Here is a 14474-nt window from a genome sequence, read left to right as displayed (position 1 = left end):
TACTCCCCCTCCTAGATCCAACACACTTTTCTTGGTTTGTAAACAAATGGATGGATTTGAGTAGAGGCCATGCACAGCATCGTTGAAGGAGAGTGAGTGGGCATGCCTGTTGAGCGGTGTAATGGAATGGATCCATGGGGGAGAGGGTCAGTGTACAATTTTAGAAGACCTGAAGGGAGTAGAATAGAGGGAAATGAGAGATGTGAAGAGATGTTTGATATGCACACAGTCCATTCCGCATCCAGTCTTAAAGAAGTGCAGTATGTAGAACCTAATCCCGAACTAAGCGTCTGCAGAGATTGAACCTGCATAGCTGAATTAGAGGGACTGCCATGAATTCTTGAGTTCTGTAGGGCCATCTTAAAAGCTGGCCTCACTGAGACTAACTGCCTAGGAATATCAGAGCCCAGGATACAAGCACTGCAAAAGACGAGTTATAATAGAAGAGATGCAAATATACACCACAAGGTTTTATAAAGGACTTCGACATGAAAAATAGAAGGGCAGGGTAGAGCGGTGCAGCCTATGAGACTGAAAGTCCCTTACTGAGTGACTGAAAACCCATTATTGTAACACGCATGCACAAAAGGCCAGAATTACACCATTAGGGGGAGCAGTACACACACAGCAGTGGGAAAAGTGAGCATCTATCTGCCTTTGCTGCAGTCTAGAAATCAACAGTGGATTGATATGTTTGTGAATACTTCACTTTTAAACAATACACCGGCTTGATAAAACAATCTTGTAATTTTTGCTGATAAAAGTAATCATTTTATTGCACAGATTGGTAAGTTGTGGTAAGATTGGTAAGTGTGGTAAATGCACACATGCATTTAGTTTGGAAAACATTGAAGAATAGGGCCGGCCAGGTTACCTGGCCCCAATCGATTCTGTTTGACATGAGTTGAAGAAAAACAGGCTGAATTGCCAAGGCAGCTGGCCTTGTACAAATGGCAGGCCTTAGTATGGCTTCAGAGAGAAGAATCTGTGCTTAATCTATAAATCTATAAATATCACAAAGGATTTTTTTTTTTACGCATGCATTCATCTCAGCAAAGGACTTGCATACTTTGCCTCTCTAGAGAACCTCAGTGGATGGATGGATTGCATTTATATAACGCTTTTCTAGCTGCAATGGACACGGTATAATAACAGCTGCTAATACTGACACTTCCAGTGGATGGATATCTAATTTTCTCATTTTAGTTCAATCAGTTGTACAGTGAGCTCTTGAGTCTCACACAGTGAATTTGCAAGGTGGTCGATATCCCACTGAAATGGTTTCTACTGTCCTCTAAATTACTGAATTTTCCATTTTTATCAATCTGTTGAGTGGCAAAATAATTTTTTCCCGCTTTACACTGATTTCTGTTCAGTGGAATGAGTCACAACTCCGGAGATGCAACCACGAGTATCTGTTTAAAATAAGCCCGGTCTCCTCTCGCTATCGTGCTTTGTGGATACAGTTCTATATTTAATTGAGATGAGTAAAAAATCAAGTCTCTCTAGAATTTTTTCCTCCAAACAAATAATTATTACAGTTCTCTCCTTCATTCTCTCATCTCCCCTCATTTCTTTGTGGTGTTGCAGCCTTTAGAGACATACAGACAGCCTATAGCCATCTGCCACCTTTACGTTCTCCCTGTCTCCCTCCCTTTCCGTGTCTACCATCGCCACCTGCTCGCTGCCCCTTTGAGAGTCCATTCCACCATGTGGAGGCTTGTGCTGTCCGGAGTATGCCCTCACATGCATTAGCGTACACACATGCACACACACACTATCCCTCTTCCCTTCTGGGATCTGTGTCTACCTTTCACCCCTCCCCCCACCCCATCCAGTGCCAATGCGAGTCTCTTCCCCCCCACCCCCCATCCCCACCCCCTTTGTCAGGTAGTTCGCTCACACCTGCCAGGCTTAAATCACCATGAATCTGGGTCAGGAAAAAGACCCGGTCAGTGTGGGTCTGCCTGCTGTTGCATCGCAGTGGAAGCAAGACCAGCCAAGGATCTGCCTGTAGAGATAAAGCTGTCATCAACCAACAGGGAAACAAATGGAGCTGTGTGATTTAAACACCAGCACCGGCAAGTTTTCTAATATTCATTAGTGCTCATAATCTTTGTTTATTGACTCTGCCAGCTGTACTGAAATGTAGCTCCAATTATTCCCACTTGTGGGCAGTTGGGACGGAAAAGGTCAATTGTTGGATGGTAGCATATATATGTTGACAGCTAATAATTGGGATGTGTGTTCTTTGTCAGTATTCATATGTTTGAACTCTGGGTAGCACAGCTTACGATGTCAAGACAAATGGTACACTGAGCACATTTAATGAAAGAAACAGAAGAAAAGGCTTAAAATTCAGCATTGTCACATCAAGAATTTAAAACCTCTAAAAGCCCCTGAGCTTTTGGGGTTTGCAAAAATAGAATGAAAATTGCTGTCTGGAACATATTTCCTGGGCCTGCTGCAGGAGTGTGTATGTACAATGGGTCAAATAGTTGTGAACAGATGTAAGTAAATAAGGGAATAAAAGCCAGAAGTTAACCTCAGGGCACCTAATTATGCAATATAAGGCAGGCCAAGTCAGTGCCACTTATTTCCCCTTGTAAAGGTACTACTTTCAAACCTGTCCTCTTCAAGAATTAGTTGGGTTTTTTTTAAGGTTGAGTTAAAAAAGAAAAAAACCTGTTGCGAGAGCAATGCAGATTTTTTTGGATTTGTGAGAGGCAAAATGACAAGTAGTAACCCAGATGATCTGGGTTTGTTTTCCCTAAAAATAAATGCTAAATAACTGAATAAAAGTGAGGGCATTTGCTTATTACAATTATCTTTGGTCATATTTTATCCCCCTCAGAGATGCATGACAGTAATAAGTTTTGCTCTGCACAGTTATTTGTCGCCAGGCGCAGTGGTTAGCGCGGTCGCCACACAGCAAGAAAATCCTGGGTTTGAACCCCAGAGTTGTCTATCTTGGGGATCGTCCCGGGGCATCCTCTGTGTGGAGTTAACATGTTCTCCCCATGTTTGCGTGTGTTTCCTCTGGGTACTCCGGTCTCCTCCCACAGTCCAAAGACATGTAGGTCAGGTGAATCGGCCTTACTAAATTGTCCCTAGGTGTGAATGTGTCGGCCCTGTGATGGACTGGCGGCCAGTCCAGGGTGTCTCCCCACCTGCCGCCCAATGCCTGCTGTGATAGGCTCCAGCATCCCCGCGACCCCGATTGGGATAAGCGGCTTGAATAATGGATAATGGATAGTTATTTGTCCATTGGATTTTGAAGTCTGTCTACATTACAGACCTAGGTTGTTATTGTCAGAACAAATACAAAGTTAAGGAGTTTAGTCACCGGCAAACTATGGGCTATTTAAAGAACCGTCGTTGCGTCACCAGCTATAGGTCAAGTAAAGCAACAATCTCTTACCTGCTCCTCTAGGCATGATTATAAGAAGCATCTGTGTAAGATTGTGAAGCCCAATTTGTGCTTTTAGAGGAAATGTACCATTTCTCTCAACTTTCAGGTTGTGAACTGCTAGGTACTCTCTTAACTGGGTTGTGATCTTTTAGTAGAAAGCAAGAACACTGTTGGAGGCTTTACTTGAACTTGATTGAAGGTGCTCTGTCCATAGAATATGTAAAATGGTCTCGTGATAGGTCTGTAGTTTGCAGTGCTTTGAAGGGTAAAACACAACTTCAAACAAATCAGAATTTATTCAAAATATGGTTTGTCTTTAATGAGAGTATTTTGCTGCTTTGTTACTCAAGGAGAAGTGATTTCTGATTTAATATTTAAGTCCTGCTGTATTCTTCGGTCCTTTCAGGGTTGTTCTTGCTTTTGCAGACGTAGCAGAGGTTATCGCTGTGGTTTTATGTTATATTCCCTCAGCTTCAAAGCAAAAGACAAACCTAATCTACAGGTCTTTGGATAGTCTGTATCACTGCCTACTAAAGACGGATACCTTTGGCATCTGATGAGACAGGAAATTGTAAGCGGCATAATTTGGTTGCTGCAAAAGTTGGCTGCTGCATTTCCTTTAAAGCCTGTATGCATGCTTCAGTAGCTGTTTACATGTGGTTAAATGATCTGATGGCAATCTGACTGATGGCTCAAACGGAAAGCTCAACCTTAAATAAACACCTAAATTGGAAGAGAGTTATCTGATCGGCATGCACCTTTTGACGATCTGTCCAACCAGCCATACAATCAGTTGAGTCTGACTACTTTCTCAAGACAGTATGATTGTGTACTTTTTGTGTGCATAAGCATTTGTGTCATGCTATCGACAAGTAACAACAAACGTGGTGGGTTGTGGTAAGAACTGGTTAGTGGAAGGGATAAACTTTATGCTCCAAACTTTGAAAGACTTCAGCATAGTCGAGCTTACTACTATAGCCTATTTCTGTTTTAATTAGATAGAAGAGGCACAGGTGCACTTCCTCACAAAACACATTATGATATAAATTGGTATTATCTCATTTAATCTCCTTTTTAATCTCATTTAATATTGGTTTGTCTACATCTGTATTGACCGGACTCATCATGGTAACTTGACTCTATGTTCGGACTACACATATTGCACAAAAAACAGATACTCTAGGGGGGCGACCGGGCTGCATTGCAGTCTATTCTGTTGCCTACCAACACGGGGATCGCCAGTTTGAATCCCCGTGTTACCTCCGGCTTGATCGGGCGTCCCTACAGATAACAGTTGGCCATGTCTGCGGGTGGGAAGCCGGATGTGTGTGTGTGTCCTGGTCGCTGCAGTAGCACCTCCTCTGGTTGGTCGGGGCACCTGTTGGGGGGGGGGGGGGGAATAACGTGATCCTCCCACACGCTACGTCCCCCTGGTGAAACTCCTCCCTGTCAGGTGAAAAGAAGCGGCTGGCGACTCCACATGTATCGGAGGAGGCATGTGGTAAGTTTGCAGCCCTCCCCGGATCGGCAGAGGGGGTGGAGCAGAGACCGGGACAGCTCAGAAGAGTGTTGGCCTGGTGCAGTTGGGGAGAAGGGGGGGGAGGCGGATACTTTGAATGGATTGCCACATTTGGTGTACGTGTAAACAGTTCATCTGGAATCTTCAGTCAGATGAAGTTCATTCAGATAGAAGAAAATCTCTGCATGTAAACATAGATATTGATGTGCATCTCCATATAAGTGTCCATAGTCTTAAACCAAAAGCTCAGTGACAGTCACAGCTACGGCACGCTCCCAAGATGCCCGCTTGTTAATGACAGCAAGATGAAAAAGACAGTGGCAAATATGAACTCGGCTGTAGATCCGCTGCTAGGATTGTTGTCAACAGAGAGACAACCAGCAAGAGAGTAGAGCCACTCAGTTTTCCTTTTGCCTTTAAAGTTTGTTTAGAGCTTTTTTCCCCTCCTGTGTACATAAATTCAAGAGATGCACTCTCATTTGCATGTGAATGCTTATTTTTGTCCGTTTGGTATGCTGAGGATCCAATTTGTGAATGGTCCTTTTTTCGGATTGCCTACCGCCCACTTCTCCTCTCTCCCAGCTTACATAAAAGATGTTTTGACGGTTTGGCTCCTTGTGGCAAAGCCCAGCTCTTCATTCCAGTCTGAACTCTCAACTCTTATGCTGCTGTTGCCCAGGCTGACGGAAGTATGGAAGTTAATTGAGTTAAATTGAGCAAAATTCAACCAACTTCAGATGAGACGTGTGTGTGTGTGTGTGTGTGTGTGTGTGTGTGTGTGTGTGTGTGTGTGTGTGTGTGTGTGTACATAAATGAAATAGTTGGAGTTACTGTCTTTTGCTGAACTTAATGACTGTTTTTTTTTTTTGGACACCCCCCCCCCCCTTTTCTCCCCAATTGTATCCGGCAAATTATCCCACTCTTCCGGGCCATCCCGGGCTCTGCTCCACCCCCTCTGCTGATCCGGGGAGGGCTGCAGACTACCACATGCCTCCTCCGGTACATGTGGAGTCGCCAGCAACTTCTTTTCACCTGACAGTGAGGGGTTTCGCCAGGGGGACGTAGCACGTGGGAGGATCATGCTATTCCCCTCAGTTCCCCCTCCCCCCTGAACAGACGCCCCAACCAACCAGAGGAGGCGCTAGTGCAGCGACCAGGACGCATACCCACATCCGGCTTCCCACCCGCAGACACAGCCAATTGTGTTTGTAGGGATGCCCGACCAAGCCGGAGGTAACACGGGGATTTGAACCGGCGATCCCTGTGTTGGTAGGCAACGGAATAGACCGCTACGCTACCCGGACACCCAACTTACTGACTTTTGGCTTTTTTGCTGGTGCTACGATTTCACTTTATGATAGCAGAATTGAAATTGGCCACAACATCAGAGCTCACAATCAGTTAAATCTGTTCAGCCATCATTAAAGCCAAGGCTTGGACAGGCAAGCTGTCTTCTTCAGTTACCGGTTTTATACTGTCCCATCTTTTGTGTATCACTCCGCTCTGTCTCTTTCGCCTTCCGTTCTTATCTTTCTTTTTCTTCCTTCTTCGTCTTATTTCTGACCTGTTCCCCTCCATCATTCATTCAAACTTCATCTCAGACTCTGGGCCCAGATAGGACAGGACATTGCATACATCCTTACTCTCACTGTTCATCTTTTATCCAGTGCTGCCATTCTGATGCTTCTTTTATCCAGGCTGTCATTAGTGTTCTCCCACACCAGAATGCTGACAGGGGAAAGAACAGCCCTGTCTTCTTGTCACATCACCGGCACCTGGCCCCGACTGAGAGATGGAGGTGCCTAATCACTACCTGAGTACTCCCCCATAGCTGGTTTTCCTCCTTCTCTATCTATGTGTACGGGTGTTATGAGTACTGGCATGACAAATTAAAATCAGCTGTCTCCAAGAAGCAAGCTTGACAAAACGGCAGGTCACCTGTGTGTGTGTGTGGGGGGGGGGGCTGTGAGGATGTTGAGGAAAGTGGTATTTAAACATCAGCCTATTTGCAAATGAAGTACAGATTCATCAGGACTAGAGAATTATGTTGAAATGATGTTAAGTTGAAAGACACAGTCTGAGATTAAAGGAGGGTAATTGTCAAATCATGGTGTTATTGGTTTGATGCAGCTGAGAAGTGCAATGCAGCGGCGGGGTGCCAAGCATTAAGACAAAGACTTGCTGTGATATAAAATGTAAGTAGATCGTTGCAAGATAGTGCTGAATAGTATTGATGAAAGTCAAGATGGGCATAAACTGGGACAGTGTTGTGCTTAACAGAGCAAAAAGAAAAGAAAAAAAATTCTGTGGAAAAGAATCACCCATAAACCTTTTAGCATATTTGTATCAGACAAGCAGTAGCATTTATATGCCTCCACTGTAACATCCTACCAAAATTATTCCTTATTCAAATTGTGAGGAGGGAGTAGGCTGCTGCTGAAAGCTCCTTCCCTCGACCCAAAACACCAGTAAAAGCTCAGGCTATCTATCTTAGGGGAATACAGCCTGCTCCATCATCCACGAGCAGGGTCAGCAAGAGGCCAGCAGCCGCCGAGAGTGTGTGTGTGTGTGTGTGCGTGTGCGTGCGTGCGTGTGTGCATGCGTGCGTGTGCGCGCATAGTGCATCAGCATCAGGAATTTTTAATGTGCTTTCTTGACAGCAGACACCAAAGTCAGATAGTGCCGGTAAACACACATTCTTTCTTCGTGGCAGAAAAGGCCAGGGCCTCATAATTTCTCAGGGTGTCAGTATTGGCTTTTTTTTTTTTTCATGACTGGTCCTAACTGTTTTTGCTCGGTTTTTTTTTTGTTTTGTTTTTTGTCTTCCTTATTGGCCTGTGCTTACCATCATCATGTCGATGCCTTAGGCTCGAAGCCACCCTTCTTGTCGCCCTACTACTTCTTGCCCAGGTTTTCCAATTGCTTTTCCATTAGTGATGGCACAGCAGTACAGCGTAGCGTAGCAGCAATACCAGCTGGGATGGCAGGAATGGGAGCTGTGAAGAAATTGACCTGTTTTTCCTTCTGTGCCCAGTTAGTTGACATGTTTAAGATACCTCAGAGAAGTAAATAAATCAAAAAATTTTTACATTTATTTCTGATTTTTCCCTTTTTCTCCCAAAGTAGTGGCCAATCGATCCCTATTTTAGTTCAAACACCCACCCTCGTACTGCATGCGTTCGCCAACTGCATCTCTCCGGCCGGCCGTCGCGAAGGAGACGCCTCGCCACTTTCGTGACACGGCGAATTCAAGCCGAACCACTGCTTTTTCCGACACACACAGAGACGCGTTCATGTGACGAACACAAGCCGACTCCGCCCCCCTCCCGAAGACAGCGTTGCCAATTATTGCTGCTTCATCGAGTCCGGCCATAGTCGGATCTGACGAGACCGAGGCGCGAATCCCGGTCCCCAGTGGGCAACTGTATCGACACAAAACTGATGCTTAGACCGCTACACCACCGCGGACCCTAAATAAATCAATTTGACTGAAAAATGATTCATAAAATGAATTAATGAATGATTTATTTCGAACATGTAAATGATCCAGATATAATATACAGATAAGCCATAGCCAATAATCTGAAGTGATAAACAAATCCACACATCAAACTCCGCGAACAAATCTCCGTATGCATCAGATTATTTCTTAACGTGCTCGAAAAGGAGTAAGAGGAAATATACCCTTATTTTGTCCTACCCCTTCTCACCTACTCTTAAGTTAATTCAGCTACTATACATTTCAAACCTAATTCTCACTGTACTGTAAAGTTCAAATTCAACTATTCATAAAATAATAAAATAAATAATAATTAAATAATATATAACCTCATTAAATGAAGCACTCAATGGCAGGTAAAGTGCCCAACAAACAGGAGCAAAGTAATCCAGTGATTCAAGTAATTCTTTAATGGACAGTACAAGCCTGTTTCATGCCATAAGCGATCAACAGACGTCAATGAGTTATAATATATATAATGAAATATTCATTAATTAGGCAGCATGGTGGCACAGTGGTTAGCGCAGTCGCCTCACAACAAGAAGGTTCTGGGTTCGAGACCCAGGGTAGTCCAACCTTGGGGTCGTCCCGGGTCATCCTCTGTGTGGAGTTTGCATGTTCTCCCCGTGTCTGCATGGATTTCCTCTGGGTACTCCGGTTTCCTCCCACAGTCCAAAGACATGTAGGTCAGATGAATCGGCCATACTAAAATTGCCCCTAGGTATGAGGAGGCATGTGGTAAGTCTGTAGCCCTCCCCAGATCAGCAGAGGGGCTGGAGCAGTGACCGGGACGGCTCGAAAGAGTGGGTTAATTGGCCGGATACAATCGGGGAGAAAATCAAAAATATAAAAGATAGGTAGGCCTAACACAAAGTCAGCCTGCAAGGTGGAATTATAAATTATGAATGAAACCTTCATGACTCATACTGGATCAGTTATGGCATATCTACAGACTGTCTGTAGCTTTGTAATGAATGTGTCATGTAATGCAGTCAGTGTAAATCGTTACTGATTAATCTCAATGAAATACAGTTGGGAGATTGTGTGGAGTTGATGGTCGAATTGAGGTGATAACAGTAAGAGTAGAGATCCTTTATCAACAACATTTCCACCACACAACCAAGACTAACCTTAAGACTCATAACAGCATATCACATGGCCATGGGATTGGCCATAGCAGAGGCCCAAACAGTCTCACAAAAAAAAACACAAAAAAAACCCCCAGAAGGGTGCTATTGTTATCACAAATAGCTACACTACAGCAGTTACAGCACATCTGCTCGAATAATAAAACAGATGGTGTCATTCTGTTTTGATCAGTATACTTATATTCATGAATTCTTGTGATCATGTGTTACGGCCACGGGTAAGATGCCCATGGGCAAACACCCCATCACGTAGCTTACATCTGTTAGACACACTAGGTTAGCAGCAGTTGCCACCTTTTTGTCTTTAGGTTTGGTGCTTTTCAGCACTGTCAAGGGTGGGTTACTTTTGTTAATAGTTTGTTTTGGCAACCGTTCGGTTCCCTTGTCCTGTCATTGTTAATAAATATATTTATTATATCTATACGTTTATGTCTCACTGTGTTGCACCCTCACCTCACTGTTACTCAGTACACTAATAGTTGCACCCTCTCCAGACCGAGGGTCGTAACATCGTGTATATGAACTTGAGATCAGGAAACAGTAGGTTTTACATGTGCTTTTATTATTCCAGTCAGTATTGGAATAAATTCAGCCATTTGGCTAAATATGTTCATATTAGAATTAGGTTAAAATGGAGAGTCCCAGACACAGCATTTTAACCTAAATAAAACACACACGTGCACGCACACACAGACAAGGGAGCGTGTTTCTTTTGCAACGTGTTCGTACAGTTTGGTGATTACTGAGTGTTTCCTCACCGAGAGCTGTAGGGTGCTGAAGTGGCTGTAGCCCAGATTGATTGTGTGAAATCACTCCTTGTCAAACTGCTGTTTACACAGGCCTTGATGGCAAAGTAAGTATTTGGACAGTGGCCCCGTCTCTCAGGGATTGTGTTGAGGGTAAGTAAGGTTGGGTGTGTGTATTTATTTCCAAGGCCAAGCCTTTCCACTGTAGGTTTGGTTGGTTTATATTCTCTAGATCACAGTGGAAGGCATTTTATGTGTTATACACAGTCACCTAACTGCCCTCACTGCAAAACAATACAGGTGCCTATTCTGCACTGGCTTGGGTATGGAAAGGGAAAACAAGGCTTAAAATAACCTACACCACCTATGTCAGCTCGCTGCTTTCCCATTGTCAACACCAGGAAGAGTCTTGCCCATGCACATGCGTGACCTGCCTTTCTCTGACGTGCTCCGTTTTTCACACCTCACAAGCACACACACCCTAATTCAGGATGTGTCTGTCGCACATCCACCAATACACGCACTCATCCAGGATGCTGGGTTGCTGTTTTTGGGACACAGGACAGTCCCCAGGGCTTACTTTCAGGGCTTCAATTAGCTGTAATGGCTGGAAGGGCCACGTGGCACAAAAAGACCACTTTCCTCCACGCCCTTCCTACCACTGGGGTGTCTGATCCCTTTGGGTGGTGCGGGCCAAGCAAGGGCTTCCTCTCTCCTAATGGCATCCCCCGCTGTGATTCCTATATTTAAAAGCTAAAGCAGGACAAGCCAGCAACATCACAGCAGGTTGTAGGGAGCTAACTGCACACTAGCTTGATGTTATATCTGCTCGACCATGGGAGTAGACTTGGTTGGGTTGCAGGAGTATGATTAGCTGAACTGTTGTTCTCTAATTCCCCGTGGAGGGGGCGACCTCTCCTGCTTCTGCAAACATTCCATTTGACCTTTTCAGTTCTTTCTGCTCGGCTACAGCTTGCCATACATCGCACACAAATGTTTCAAAAGCACACACACGTGCACAGAGAACAAAAAAAATCAGTTATTTCAGACTTGCGTAATTTCATTTGAAAGGTTCGGTTTTTATTGTTATACCTCCAAGGTAGTAAGAGAGTCGGGCTGTGCAGGGTTCAAGGCAGCGTTGTTGTGCAGTTTCCTGTCAGGGGAACACTGGAGGTGTGCAGCATGGCATCGCTGGCTGTTTTGATCTGCATGAAAGGAGAGTCTAAGAGGCCTTGTTTTCCATTGCCGGCCTGCTTGCGGAGCACTTGATGCACATGTCGCAGATTTTTCGAAGGGGGTAAATTCAGAGGGGAGGTGGGGTTTACATTACAAGCTGTGGTCACACATCTTCATTTACGTACCGAGTTCAGGTAAAGCAGCTGGTGGCCTCATGATTGTGTATGTTTAAGAAAGGCATTCAGGGAAATAAAACAATCGCACCCAAATGAGCTCAACAGTGGCTAACAGATCCAGGGACTACATGTTTCTGATAGTCGAGGGATGCCGTATGTACACATGGCGGGCGGTAAATTATTCATGGACCGTAGCCTACTCCATTCAGTTACTGTCAGCTTAACCAAATCAAGGCGTTCATTTTGCCCTGGTTAGGGTTCATTTGAGCTGACCCATACTGTAGGTTTCCTGATTTTTGTCTTGCGTTCTCCATGTAGACCTTAAACACCACCCCTAGCACATCCCCAACACATACATACACAATATCTTTGTTTTGGTTTTCTGCAAAGAGTCAATATAGCAGGGATCTTAAGGTTTCTATGGATGCCACATTATGCACAGAGTGTAAACTGCTGAAAGGACACCAAAAAGGAAAGATACACAAAGGCCTGCCAGCTTTCCATTCCGGTGTCTGCTACTTGTTAGGGGCGTCCGGGTAGTGTGGCGGTCTATTCTGTTGCCTACCAACACGGGCATCGCTGGTTCAAATCCCCGTATTACCTCCAGCTTGCTCAGGCGTCCCTATAGACACAATCAGCCGTGTCTGCGAGTGGGAAGCCGGATGTGGGTGTGTGTCCTGGTTGCTACACTAGCGCCTCCTCTGGTTGGTTGGGGCACCTGTTCGGGGGGGGGGGCTGGAGGGAATAGCGTGATCCTCCCACGCGCTATGTCCCCCCGGCGAAACTCCTCACTGTCAGATGAAAAGAAGCGGCTGGTGACTCCACATCTACCGGAGGAGGCATGTGGTAGTCTGCTGCCCTGCCCGGATCAGCAGAGGGGGTGGAGCAGTGACCGGGATGGCTTGAAAGAGTGGGGTAATTGGCCGCATACAATTGGGGAGAAAAAGGTGGCCAAAAAAAAAAAGTGTCTGCTACTTGTTGATTTGTGCCTTCTGAGGAATTGAGAAGTTTTGGATTTGATTTTGGCTTGGGGGAAAAAAACAAAAAAACAAAATTGTTGTAAAATTAAGTGAACTTTTTTTGTTTTTGTTTTTGTTGTTGTTTTGGACATGCTGCTACTGTTACTGATCAGGGGGTATTTTCATTTTATTTATTTTGCAGAAGTTCTAGCCCCCTGATAAGAAGACTGACTGCTTTAGTCGGTTAGATCCCCCCAGGAAGCAAGCCCGCTCAAACACATATGCACACTTCATCCTCAATGTCTGGCATCCTGTTGCACACACACACACACACACACACACACACACACACGTTATTGTTATCAAGGAGCCCTTAGATCCATCAGATGGGTCCTGTAAATCCCTACTTCAGCTTGACTGCCAGGGGTGACACACACGCACACACGCACGCGCGCGCACACACACACATCCATGGCCAGCTCCAAACCTTTCATCCCAACACTCACTGTCAAAACAGTCCTACACTGTAGCTGTGTTACTGTTATACGTCCCGTTTTCACTGCTCAGAACATCATGGTGTTGTCCAGAGTTCCCCCATCATAACACTGTAACACATTTCATTTAAAGGCTCTCTGTAAAATTACAGGCTTACTAAAATCCACACTATCTCTGATGTGACATTGGGGGGTTGGGGTTGCAGCCTCAGATACACCGCTCCATCTACCCTCGAGCAGCTCATGTATTACTTGCTGTACTCTCTGATTCTGTATCTCTCCTAGCTTCCCGTTTGCTGGTTATAAGCTGTCTGGTGAGCAAGTGCAACATAAATTTAATATGTAATTGTGTTCAGCAAGCTACGGGGGAAAAATGAAGATGGGGGGGGGGGGGGACGTGTTCAGCATTTTTCTCCACCTCTCACGTTGTCTTCATTTGCAGCATTTCTTGTCTTTCTGACTTGGCTTCTGCTTGTTGGCACATTAAGTAGCTGCTCCAAATGTCATGTGAGATCTGGCTCCCTCATCTTTCTGATCTTATCGAGGGAGAAACGCTGGGGAAAAAGTGAGAGTGAAATATTCTCTACAAGAAAAAAATAGTCGTTGTTGGCACTTTGCTTTCTACCACCAATCATATTCCACCACAGTTTTAGCAGAAACCTAGAATTATTCTGAGGGATGTGCATGTGCTTAGAGTAATATCAATTTTTGTACCGTGGCATTAAGTAATACTTTATTGGTCCATTTCTTTCAATTCATATTTTGGTTCCCGGTTTCATTACCCAGATTTGGAGCCGCACTACTAGTCCTGAGATTCAAGCTAGCAACCTGCCATTTACTAGCTTGGTTATCGCTAGGTTATTGGTCGCTCTTAATGTAGCTTATATTACATTTTAATGTCCGTACATATTTGACCTTATGCTACCAGTTTTGTGCAACTGCAAACCTCAGAGGCCCCTGTGTGCTGTTCTCAGGCATGATGTCTGAAATGCCACTGTCCTCTAAAACATCAAGATGATTCCCTTATTTTGATTTGAATCCCCATGTTGTGTTAACCATCAAAATGCTCCCAGCTAATATTTTGGATTCCATTCTTCCACCTGCTGAGCTTCTCATCTGCTTGAGTCAGTGAGGTTCCTCCATCTGTCTCTGCCCATAGCAGTTAAAAGTACTGGTTAAGGTAATAGACCACTAGCAGTGCTGGGTCACAGCTCCCACACAGTCCCCATACCCAGGCAAGTCAGAGACCAAGGTTATTGCTATGCACTTTTGAAAAACATGGATTCATTTTTCAAGACATGTATTCAGAGTAGGGCTGAGCGATATGGACAAAATCAAATATCTC

The 14474-nt window shown here is 44.7% G+C and overlaps 1 protein-coding gene across 1 annotated transcript in view; it reads left to right on the top strand.

The window, feature by feature from the left end:
* The window catches only part of neo1a (neogenin 1a), a 232067-nt gene that overhangs the window by 164415 nt on the left and 53178 nt on the right, over nt 1-14474 (top strand). The gene's annotated exons all lie outside the window — the stretch shown is intronic.

The sequence above is a fragment of the Lampris incognitus genome, chromosome 4 (assembly GCF_029633865.1).
Source record: "Lampris incognitus isolate fLamInc1 chromosome 4, fLamInc1.hap2, whole genome shotgun sequence".
In the NCBI taxonomy this organism is placed as follows: Eukaryota; Metazoa; Chordata; class Actinopteri; order Lampriformes; family Lampridae; genus Lampris; species Lampris incognitus.
Note: the sequence above shows the minus strand (reverse complement) of the source record. Positions and strands in the feature narration are given on the sequence as shown.